Raw genomic sequence first — 13,423 nt, forward strand, 5'->3', positions numbered from 1 at the left:
ACCATATAAATATATATATATATATATATATATATATATATATATATATATATATATATATATATATATATATATATATATATTAATATAATTTAATATATAGATATTAACTATTTTAAATATATGTACAACATAAATATATAATTATATAAGTAATAATCATTTACAAATATATATATACAAAATTAATAAATAATATATAATGAGATAGTTTATGAAATTGTTCGAGTACGGTTATATGTATTAATGAATATACAAATGATAGGTTCGTGAATCCACGGCCAACCCTGTATTGTTCAGTTGTTGAATATAGTCATATGTATTTTTACTACAAAATACATTAGGTGAGTTTCATTTGATCCCTTTTACTCATTACATTTTTGGGCTGAGAATACATCAATGTTTTAATAACAGTTTTACAATATTTATATGCGTAAGTTTCATTTGCTCCCTTTTTAAATGCTTTTGCAATATATATTTTTGGGACTGAGAATACATGCGATGCTTTTATAACTGTTTTACGAAATGGACACAAGTAATGGAAACTAAATTATATGGTTGAATTATCGAAATCGAATATGCCCCTTTTTATTAAGTCTGGTAAACTAAGAATTAGGGAACAGACACCCTAATTGACGCGAACTCTAAAGATAGATCTATCGGGCCCAACAAGCCCCATCCAAAGTACCGGATGCTTTAGTACTTCGAAATTTATATCATGTCCGAAGGAGGATCCCGGAATGATGGGGATATTCTTATATGCATATTGTGAATGTTGGTTACCAGGTGTTCAATCCATATGAATGATTTTTGTCTCTATGCATGGAACGTATGTTTATGAGAAATAGAAATATGAAATCTTGTGGTCTATTAAAATTATGAAATGATTATTTATGTTAAACTAATGAACTCACCAACATTTTGGTTGACATTTGAAAGCATGTTTATTCTCAGGTACGAAAGAAATCTTCCACTGTACATTTGCTCATTTTAAAGATATTACTTGGAGTCATTCATGACATATTTCAAAAGACATTGCATTCGAGTCGTTGAGTTCATCAAGATTATTATTAAGTCAATTATAGTTAGATATATTATAAAATAGTATGCATGCCGTCAACTTTCGATGTAATGAAAGATTGTCTTTTCAAAAACGAATGCAATGTTTGTAAAATGTATCATATAGAGGTCAAGTACCTCGCGATGTAATCATCTGTTGTGAATCGTTTATAATCGATATGGACTTCGTCCGGATGGATTAGGACGGGTCTTCACAGCTAAATCGGTGTAGAAGATAAACCCCAAGTCGTCGTGCTAAATCGATGTAGAGAAAAAACCCTAAGTTTTGTGAGGAGTCGAGTACCGAGGTTGTGGTAAAAGGAAGTTTCAATTTAAGAAACCCTAAGTAATACCGTACCACAATTTTTAATTTTGAAAAAAAAACAAAACGTGAAAAATTGGGGGGAAAAGCAAAAACTCGTTTTAACCCATGTTTGACCGTCGTTTGACCGTTTTTGGTCGATTTCCGTTGTTCAAACGTTTCAGGTATAAACGGAACAGATCATTCAAAAATCCATCTAGACCCCCGTTAAGACGGCAGTCTGGCATTTTTTTACAACCCTGCAGAAGCATCACTATTTCTTTAAAAAAAAAACAAAAAACTCTCAATTCGTCTCTATTCATCTGTATTGCTTCTGTATTGCTCCGCACTCAATTTCATCTCCACGTCTCTATTTATGTGGAACATATGCATCCGAAAATTTTAAAGATAAACTACAAACATATTGATGTACTTAACTTGGACAGAATAAATGAACTACCTTAGCATACATATGTAACATAATGAATCCCTTAAAACGAACCTATATTTACTAAAGAATACAATAAGGTTAAAAATAATTCAAAAATAAAAAGAAAATTTCTAAGACATCCATGATGATGTTATTAAAGTAATTTATTATATTTAATAAAAATTAAAACATGTTAAACAAATGTACAATATTTATGTGGAACATATGCATCCGAAAATTTTAAAGATAAACTACAAAAATATTGATGTACTTAACTTGGACAGAATAAATGAACTACCTTAGCGTACATATGTAACATAATGAATCCCTTAAAACGAACCTATATTTACTAAAGAATACAATAATTATATTTTTAATAAAAAATAATAATAATAATAATAATAATAATAATAATAATAATAATAATAATAATAATAATAATAATAAATTATAAATTTTGCTTAATAATTAAATATTTATATTTTATTGAAAATTATTACTAATAACAAATGCCTCTTATAATTTCTTTAAACATTAAAATGCAATTATTTAATGAAAGTTGTACTATATGCTTCAAAGTTTGTATATGTATTCAAGTGGTGGTTTGTAAAAAATTGTACAATTTGTTTTAAAGATTGTACATATGATAAGAGGAGTGTTTTATCATAAAGTTGTATATAATGATTCAAATATTATACATATAATCATGAGGGTGTTTTACCATAAGGTTGTACATAACGTTTCTCATAGTGTACATTTGTTTAACATGTTTTAATATTTATTAAATATTATAAATTACTTTAATGACATCATCATGGATGTCTTAGAAATTTTCTTTTTATTTTTGAATTATTTTTAACCTTAGAAATTGTGTTTTTATGACATCATCAAGTTAGGAATTTAATAGATACTATAGAAGATTAGTTATCTTCTTTGTTATGTAATTAACAAATACAGGAATAATTTTAATATTTAATATATTGGTAAAACCACATAGTTAACTCATGAAATTTACTCATTGTTATTATGCTCTACAAATAATAGAACGTAATAATGATAGATAAAGGGAGTGAATAATTTATTTAGATAAAGTTCATCATTTTTTCTAAACCAAATATAATACAAAATACTCCGATAAGTCATAATAGATTACATATTAGTTATCTTCTTTGTTACATATTTAACTAGATTTTTGAGCCCGTACGTTGAACGAGTATGTAAAAAACCGTGCAAAGATGTAATTTGCAGTTCATATTGGTATGTAAATAGCTATACTAAAAAAATAGGAAAAATATAAGAATTATTTAAAGTCCGTGGTGTTAAGAAACTTTAAAAATTCTCTTGAGTTTAAGAGGCTTTGGTGTTGACAAATTTTAAAAGTGGAATTAAAGACTTAACGTCTTCAACTTTTTTTTAGTTCTCACCATTAATATCTTTTTAATTATATATAAAATATATATTACGTAATATTTAGAGAATATATGAGTACGTAATATACTCCTTAATATATAACATATAATATTATGTAATATAAATATATAAATATATATAATATATAATATAAATATACATACTCCGTAGTATATGTAATATACTCCATGCAAATGGAGTATAATTATTTGAAGCCACTAATATACCCGTTTACCATTAAATCACTTACTAAGATATATACTTTTTTATAACTTTTGATTAGCACTCTATTTATTAGTTATTATATAATACATACTATTAGTTACAATTATTTATTTTTTATTATTAATCATTATATTATTATTATTATTATTATTATTATTATTATTATTATTATTATTATTATTATTATTATTATTATTATTATTATTATTATTATTATCATTATCATTATCATTATTATTATTATTATTATTATTATTATTATTATTATTATTATTATTATTATTATTATTATTGTTGTTGTTGTTGTTGTTTATATAATAGTTTCAACACGATTTCCAAAACGTTATGGTTATGTTCCGTAATACTCCTAACTAGTGAAATGACCCGTGAAATCACGAGTTTGTTTAAACGAAACAATTTAATGACATGTTTTAGGTGTTAAATGAATGTAAATGCTAAAGTCATTTATTTTAATGACCCGTTTGACTAAGAAGCTTGTCGTTGTTTTTACAAATATATCGAGACATGTAGTTTCGCATACATATGTAACGTAATTAATTTCGTAAAAAGAATCCATATTTGAATATTAATAATATAATAATTATTATTATTATATTAAAAGTAAATAATAATTTATGAGAGATTATTATTTCCTTTTATAAAAGATTTCGTATTATTATTTTAATTAAATTAATATCAAATTATGACATCATCATTATCATTATGAAAATTAAAAGGTAATTAGCGTAATGATGATATCATCATTTTAGACCTTTATATGACTATATAGATATAGATATGTGTATATTTTATATTAAAATTTACCTCACGATCCTAATTTGAGAACAAATCATCATATCTTGTTTCTTAAGATATTTTTTCTAAATATAACTAATTGAATTTTATTGTTTTCTAACAAATTGACATGTAAGCAATTTTTGAAATAAAGACTAAATAAGACTGTCACATAGGATGTTTAAAACTTTGTTTTATATAATGTATAGATAAATAGACATATAGATAATATAGGAACATGGTAGACAGTTGCGGAACTTAAACTCGGATACAGATGGGGCGGGTGTAAAAATTTAATAAAATTTTCATTGTTAGCAAAGGTAAACACCAAGTAAAATCTTATTTTTTAGTAAAAAAAAATTTAGTGTAAATTTTTTTTCCTGTTAAATTTAGGTGGGACAGATCCCTCCTTTGGGGTATACTATGTTCCGCCACTGAAGGTAGAAGCTTTTTTCTGTTCGGGCTATCCGGAGAGCGAGTAATCCGACCTCATACTCTGATATACGCAACCCAACATGATTACTTCATAGCCGTTTCTAATTCATCCTTGGCCACTACTAAATATTAGTCCTAGACATGATGCGAACCCGAGACCTCTTGTAAACAGTGACGAAGCTTGAACAACTTTGTTGGAGAGGCGAACATAACATGTTCTAAAATTTGTATAAGCATTGAGAATAGTAACAACAAACCTATCTCTATCTCTATCTCTATCTCTATCTCTATCTCTATCTCTATTCTCTATCTCTATCTCTATCTCTATCTCTATTCTCTATTCTCTATTCTCTATATATATTATAACAAAAGTAATATTAGCAAAACAATTTTTAAAAAAGTTGACATGTCAAAATTATAACCCTTAAATTTAAAAGTAATAATGATTAAGAACCATTGAATTAAATTAGAGAACAATATTAGCACATATACCATAATCCAAATAACTGGACCTCTGCTTAAAAGTGAAAAATTGTGAACGGATGCTCTGAATATCAAGAAACAATAAAAGTGAAAAATGTAGTCATTCGAATTGCGAGCGTTTGATATATTGAAACAACTAAATATGAGTTCGTATAGAAGAGATATGACTAAAGCGGTGATAGCTCATAAATTGCGCAAGCCACAATCATTTAATTACTTCACCTATTCTTTTTTCAATTAATATATATATATATATATATATATATATATATATATATATATATATATATATATATATATATATATATATATATATATATATATTAAGCCTTACAAATATTTCACTCTTATATTACAAACTACAAATATCTGATTTTATATTTCTATGTGAATGTATCCGAACAACTCATATTTGATATGAACATATTGCTTTGGATGTAGTCGTATATAAATATAATGTGAAAAACAGACAAATGTTTAAAATCCCGTAAAAATCATATCGGGAATGATTGTCTTCTCGTGGACACATGGGTGGCGAAACGACTTCTCTTTAATTATTGGGTAGAGGTATGATTGTTTACATTTTACCTCCCCATACATTATGAGTACGGTAGTGAGAATCAGTGTTGTTGTTTAAAACCCCCCAAATTTGCGGGTTATAACTTAGTAATAATATAATAACTAGTTAATAAAACATAGTGACAAGCGTTTTAGTACTTAAACTGTAAAAAAAGTAAAATATCAATGGTGGTGATAGGTGGGTGCTGGTGGATGGTGGTGATAGGTGGGTGCTGGTGGATGGTGGTGATAGGTGGGTGCTGGTGGATGGTGGTAATGGTGATGGTGGGTGGTGGGGGTGGTTAACATTTATAAAAAATGGTAATTATTTGAGCAAAAAATAGTGAACATTGATCGGTAATATTAAATTTACGATTACGAAATTATAGGAAATGAATATTTTGATTATGAAGTATATAGAAGATGAAGATAATACTAAAAAATATTCTCAAATATATGACAAAACGTTTAACGTAAAAGGTGAACTACTAATATGAAATATATAGCAACAATGTTCCAAAAAATATAATATTTCTCATCAATTTTCACTAATTTTCGATTAAAGATAATAATAATAAATGAATAAAACTTAGTGGTATGTATTTTGGTACGTCAACCATAAATATTGTAAAACATTGTTTGGAAACAATAATATTCTTTGTAAACAATAACATTTTTCTGAAAAATTTCCAAAAAGAAAATAAATATTTTACCTTCCACTCATTTTAATGGAACAGGGGGTCGAGGAAAAGATCTTAATTTTTAGGAAGTGAATGAGTGATCCAAATTGCTTCCCCACTCCCCAACTTGGTTATATGATTTATATCATATTGATCCTTCCCATATATTTATATTTATATTTATATTTATATTTATATAACTTCTAAATACCGTAAGTCAAATTATCATTTGATTGGCCCAATTGGGCGGTGGGTGGTAGAAACCATTTAGGGTTTGTACAATTTTTTTTTTATCTCCCGTTCATCATCTATATTCTCCCCGTTGGAAATTTAGTGTAATTGAGGGGATTTAATCTACACTTGTAAATGGGAGTGTACACCAATTAAGTGATATATTACCCGGACCTGAAAGTGGTTTTCCATCATCACAAATTTGAGTGATTACGGGAGTATTATTCCTGCACCCACTTTTGCTGTTAAAAAGTAGGTGAAACATCTCCATCGTGGAATTAGTGAAACATTTTCATCGTGGAGTTAGTGAAACATCTCTATCGTGGAGTTAGTGAAACATTTCAATCGTGGAATAATACTTGTTTTTGGGTTCCTATAAATATGGACTATCATTCATGAGAATAAACACACAAACACCTTAATACTCTTATGCAAAAAGAGTTCTTGTTTACTGCCAATAACAAGAACTAATCTCTGTCTTATCCCAAAGTGATATTCGTGTAACCCAGGCAACAAGGGTCGAATAATTACTTTTGGAAAGTGATACAACGATTCAGTGATTTATCCGGCTATCGATTATTTTGCCCTACACAAAAGTTTTATTAAAACCTCCAATAATTAAAAGTAATTATCTGTTATAATCGATGGCGGCTATGATGAAACACATGACGGCGAATTTCTCCAAACTTGATAAGTTTGAGGGAATTGATTTTAGGAGATGGCAAAAGAAGATGCACTTCTTTCTGAGCAGCATGAGTGTGGTGTACGTACTCAGCACACCAATTCCTGAAGATCATGGTGATGATGCCACTGTTGAACAAATTCGGAAAAGGTGCAGGTGGGAGAACGATGACTACATCGCTAGAGGTTTAATCCTCAATGGTATGACTGATTACCTTTTTGATATTTACCAAAATGTTGAATCTGCTAAAGAACTATGGGACTGTTTAGAAACCAAGTATATGTCTGAGGATGTTTCTAGTAAAAAGTTCCTTGTAAGTAATTTTAATAATTACAAGATGGTCGATTCTAGACCGGTCTTGGAACAATACAATGAGCTCATTCGTATACTTGGTCAATTCACACAACATAAAATGAATATGGACGAGTCTATTAAAGTCTCAAGCATAATTGATAAACTACCTCCATCTTGGAAAGAATTTAAACATTCTTTGAAACATAAGAAGGAGGAGTTAACTCTTGTTGAGTTAGGTAGTCATCTGCGTATTGAGGAATCCCTCAGGTTGCAGGATAATGACAAGCCAAAGAGCAACGAAGTTGCTGGTACGTCTGTTGTCAATATGGCGGAACATAAAAAGTTCACTAGTAATAATGACAAAAAAGGCAAACGTAAACATCAAGGTTATAACAAGGCTAATCCGAATAAGAAGTCTAAATTGACTTGTTGGAAGTGTGGTAAAACTGGACACATGAAAAGGGATTACAAGGTTATTTTTGGTAATAATAATGCCAAAGGATCTAGCACAAGCGGTTCGGAAAATGATTGAAACAACCACAACTCAAAAGGTCAGAATATATTTAATAATTCAAATAAGAATTATTATGTTTTATATATATATATATATATATATATATATATATATATATATATATATATATATATATATATATATATATATATATATATCTGAGGCTTATTTTGTGCAGGATGATGATGTCGCGTGGTGGGTTGACTCGGGAGCTACCACCCACGTATGCAAGGATAGATTTTGGTTCAAGACTTACGAGTCCGTGACTGATGGATCAATTCTTCATATGGGAAATGAGTCAACAGCATCTGTTCATGGACTTGGAAGTGTAGATTTGTGTTTTAGTTCTGGAAAAAATGTTTGTTTGTTTGATGTTTTGCATGTACCACAAATAAGAAAAAATTTGGTTTCCAGTAGTGTGTTAAATTGTTGTGGTTATAAACAAGTGATTGAATCTGATAGGTTTGTTTTGTCAAAACATGGTATGTTTGTTGGTTTTGATTATTTATGCAATAGAATGTTTAGACTTAACATTAATCACTTGAATGTTAATTTTGCTTTTATATCTACTTCTAGCATAAATAATTCTACACTTTGGCATGCTAGACTAGGACATGTACACTTTAAAAGAATGCAAGATATGTCTAAAGATGAATTAATACCGGCCTTTGACATGAACAATGAAAAGTGTAAAACGTGTATGTTAACAAAGATCACTAAGAAACCATTTCAAAATGTACATTGTGATCCTGAAATTTTGGAATTAATACATAGTGATTTATGTGATTTGCATGCTACTCCTACTTTAGGGAACAATAAATATTTTGTGACTTTTATTGATGATGCTTCTAGGTTTTGCTATGTTTATTTGTTACATACTAAGGATGAAGCATTAGATAAATTTAAAATATTTAAAACTGAAGTAGAATTACAACAAAAGGCTTTGATTAAAAGACTTAGAACGGATAGGGGGTGAATGCATTGACCAATCGTATTTTCAATCCGTTGGTATTATCCATGAGACCACTGCTCCTTATACTCCACAACAAAATGGTATATTTAAAAGGAAGAATAGGGTCCTCAAGGAAATGGTTAATTCCATGTTATCCTATTCAGGTTTAAGTGAAGGATTTTGGGGGGAAGCTATGTTAACAGCTTGTTATTTGCTTAATAGAGTTCCTAACAAAAGAAACAAGATTACACCTTATGAACTTTGGAATAAAAGGAAACCTAACTTGAATTATCTTCGGGTATGGGGTTGTAGGGCGGTCGTAAGACTGCCTGATCCCAAGAAGAAAAGTTTAGGTGAAAGAGGTATAGATTGCATATTTGTTGGATATGTCGAACATTCCAAGGCATATAGGTTCTATGTAATAGAGCCTAATGAGTTTGTCTCAATCAATTCTGTGATTGATTCAAGGGATGCAATCTTTGATGAAAATCGATTTTCATCTATACATAGACTAAAGAATATGATTCCAAGTAACAATGGGATCAACAAGGATTGTAATGATGAAGTCTCTGAAAAGGCTGTTGATCAGTCACTTGAGCTTCGGAAAAGCAAAAGAGAAAGGAAACCTAAATCATTTGGACCAGATTTTCAACTATACTTCGTTGAAGGTTCCAGGGATGATGTTTCTACCCAATATTTGTATTGTTTCAATGTTGATGATGATCCCAAAACATATGATGAAGCAATGAGGTCTCAGGATGTTGCATTCTGGAAAGAGGCAATTAATGATGAGATGGATTCCATCATGGGCAATAACACTTGGGTGTTAGCTGATCTACCTCCAAGTTGCAAACCTTTGGGCTACAAATGGATCTTCAAAAAGAAGATTAAGGTGGATGGAACTATTGAAAAGTTCAAGGCAAGGTTAGTCATTCAAGGCTTTAGACAAAAGTCTGAAATTGACTATTTTGATACTTATTTTTCTGTGGCACGTATCACTACCATTAGACAACTGATTACTTTGGCTACAATTCACAATCTGGTTATTCACCAGAAGGATGTGAAGACAGCATTCTTGAATGGTGATTTGGATGAGGAGGTTTATATGAACCAACCTCAGGGCTTTGTCATGCCAAGAAATGAAGGCAAGGTGTGCAAACTTGTGAAGTCCTTATATAGTTTGAAACAAGCACCTAAGCAATGGCATCAGAAGTTTGATGAAGTGGTTTTATCTAGTGGTTTTAAATTAAACCAAGCAGATAAATGTGTATATAGTAAATTTGATGATTCTAGTAAAGGAGTTATAATTTATCTATATGTTGATGACATGTTAATGTTTCGGACTGACCAAAGTCAGGTTGATTTAACAAAAGAATTTTTGTCATCAAAATTCTCCATGAAAGATATGGGGGAGGCTGACATTATCCTTGGCATTAGGATCAAACGTGAAAGCAAAGGAATTTCGATTTGTCAATCTCATTATATTGAGAAGGTGTTGAAAAAGTTCAATTGCTTTGAATGTACTCCTGTGAGTACCCCTGTGGATCTAAGTGAGAAGTTTATGCCTAATCAAGGTGAAGCTATATCACAACTTGAGTATTCTCAGGTGATTGGCTGTTTGATGTACGCCATGACTTGTATAAGGTCGGATATTGCTTTTGTAGTGGGAAAACTGAGTAGATATACTAGTAATCCGAGTACTCATCACTGGCAAGCAATTAGGTGGGTACTGAAGTACTTGAAGAAAACTATGGACTATAGTTTATCTTACAATGGGAACCCTTCGGTAATAGAAGGATATTCTGATGCGAGTTGGATAACCAATATTGAAGATCATTCTTCAATGAGTGGTTGAGTGTTCTTGCTTGGGGGATGTGCTATTTCATGGGCTTCTAAGAAGCAGACATGTATTACCAACTCAACGATGGAATCTGAGTTTGTTGCTTTAGCTGCTGCTGGTAAAGAAGCAGAATGGCTTAGAAACTTGATCCATGAGATACCATTATGGCCTAAACCTATAGCACCCATGTCTATTCATTGTGATAGTGCTGCGACATTGGGAAAGGCTTATAGCTAGGTGTACAATGGAAAGTCTAGACACTTAGGTGTCAGACATAGCATGATTCGTGAACTTATCATGAATGGGGTGATTTCTATAGTGTTCGTGAGGTCACAACAGAATTTAGCTGATCACTTGATGAAGGGATTGGCAAGAGACTTGGTTGACAAGTCTGCTATGGGGATGGGTTTAAAGTCCACATAAATTTCTAATTATAAGATACCCAATTCCCTTCTGATGAAAATCAGAAGCTGAATTCAATGTAGAAGGCTTATACTTAGAAATTTGGAGTACATAAATTTTAAATCATCCCAAGTTAAGGTATGTACTCGGACCTGCTGAAGGTGAGGTTGAAGTCTATCTTCTTAATAGTTCATTTGAAAAAGTGCATGAGCAGGTGCATGACTGAAATGAAGTACCTATGTGAATGTGAAGTTTTTCCGCTTTAACAAAGCTTGGACTTTTGCTTTAGATACATTCATGAAAGGATATGGACACATGGCTTGTAAAGTGTCAGGATAGCTTTAGAGTATTTGAAAACTTATGTGTATATTATTTTCAGTTATTCAAATGGGTTGAAGGGTTCAATTCATAGAACACCTCGATTCTCGAATATTTGGAATGTGTAATGTACTAAGGTGAAAATTCAATCTTCAAGATATTTTCATTTATGTATGAGTTTTTGTTTTAATTTGTTTAATTCTCATGAAACGAATTGCACTAAATTGGGGAGGATTGTTGGAAATTTAGTGTAATTGAGGGATTTAATCTACACTTGTAAATGGTTAGGAGGTACGGAGTGTACACCCATTAAGTGATAGATTACCCGGACCCGAAAGTGGTTTTCCATCATCACAAATTTGAGTGATTACGGAAATATTATTCCTGCACCCACTTTTGCTGTTAAAAAGTAGGTGAAACATCTCCATCGTGGAGTTAGTGAAACATCTCCATCGTGGAGTTAGTGAAACATCTCTATTGTGGAGTTAGTGAAACATCTCTATCGTGGAGTAGGTGAAACATCTCCATCGTGGAATAATACTTGTTTTTGGGTGCCTATAAATATGGACTATCATTCATGAGAATAAATACACACAAACACCTTAATACTCTTATGCAAAAAGAGTTCTTGTTTACTGCCAATAACAAGAACTAATCTCTGTCTTATCCCAAAGTGATATTCGTGTAACCCAGGCAACAAGGGTCGAATAATTACTTTTGGAAAGTGATACCACGATTCAGTGATTTATCCGGCTATCGATTATTTTGCCCTACACGAAAGTTTTATTAAAACCTCCAACACTTCCATTCTTTATCTTCCAGCTTCATTACTCCTCCACCCCATTTCTCCACTTTGTTTGCTCTCCACCCTATTTCTCTAATCGCACAATGAACGCTTCACATACGTGCTGAAAATCTCACTCTTGTGGCTGAAATGTCACTCAGTATGTTCATTCAGTATGGTCACTCGTGCGAGTGACATGTCATTCAGTATGGCCATTCAGTATGGTCATTCAGTATGATGCATGTCATTCTGTATGGTCACTCGTGCGAGTGAGCTGTCACTCGTGCGAGTGAGCTGTCACTCATATGGGAGCTGAAGAACAACACAAATTCGTTATTTTCGGGGTTTAACACCCAAATTCAATTTCAGCTTGTTTTTGGTCAATCGAAAGGTTCAAAAACATCATATAACACATATAGAAACTATATCTAACATCAATCAAACATTACAAACACTTTTCAAACAAGATTCAACCCAAAATCATATGAACACCTTATAACCCAAAAAACCCTAATTTAACATGGATATAATCATGAAATTGATACATGTTTACCTTGACGTGTTACTGAAATCAGAAAAATCAAGATCCAATGCTTGATTGAAGCAAATAAACAAGAATCTAGGAAGCTAGGGATTAGAACTGTTGGTGAAAGGGTGTGTTTGGTATCATATTTCCAATAAATGGAAATAAAGCAGAATCTAACACATTTAAATTATAAGGATGTGAAGGAAACCCCTTCCGTATCTCACACGAGTATTTACTAGTTATCTGAAACACCACGTATCTCATTGAGCGGTCCTAACGAGGTCCAAATTAAATAAACAAATATTTTCCTGCGACACTTGTCACAAAACACATTCAATCAAATAAAATTATTAAAAATATATAATTATTAAAATAACATATAAGGGAAACATGGTCATTTACCACTAGGCCCGATTCGAGTTCGTTACAAAAGATTAGTTTAAACCACGACAAAATAAAAAGACTTTTTATTGATAAATTTCGTAGTATGGGTTACATGTTACA

The sequence above is a fragment of the Rutidosis leptorrhynchoides genome, chromosome 3 (assembly GCF_046630445.1).
Source record: "Rutidosis leptorrhynchoides isolate AG116_Rl617_1_P2 chromosome 3, CSIRO_AGI_Rlap_v1, whole genome shotgun sequence".
Taxonomy (NCBI): domain Eukaryota; kingdom Viridiplantae; phylum Streptophyta; class Magnoliopsida; order Asterales; family Asteraceae; genus Rutidosis; species Rutidosis leptorrhynchoides.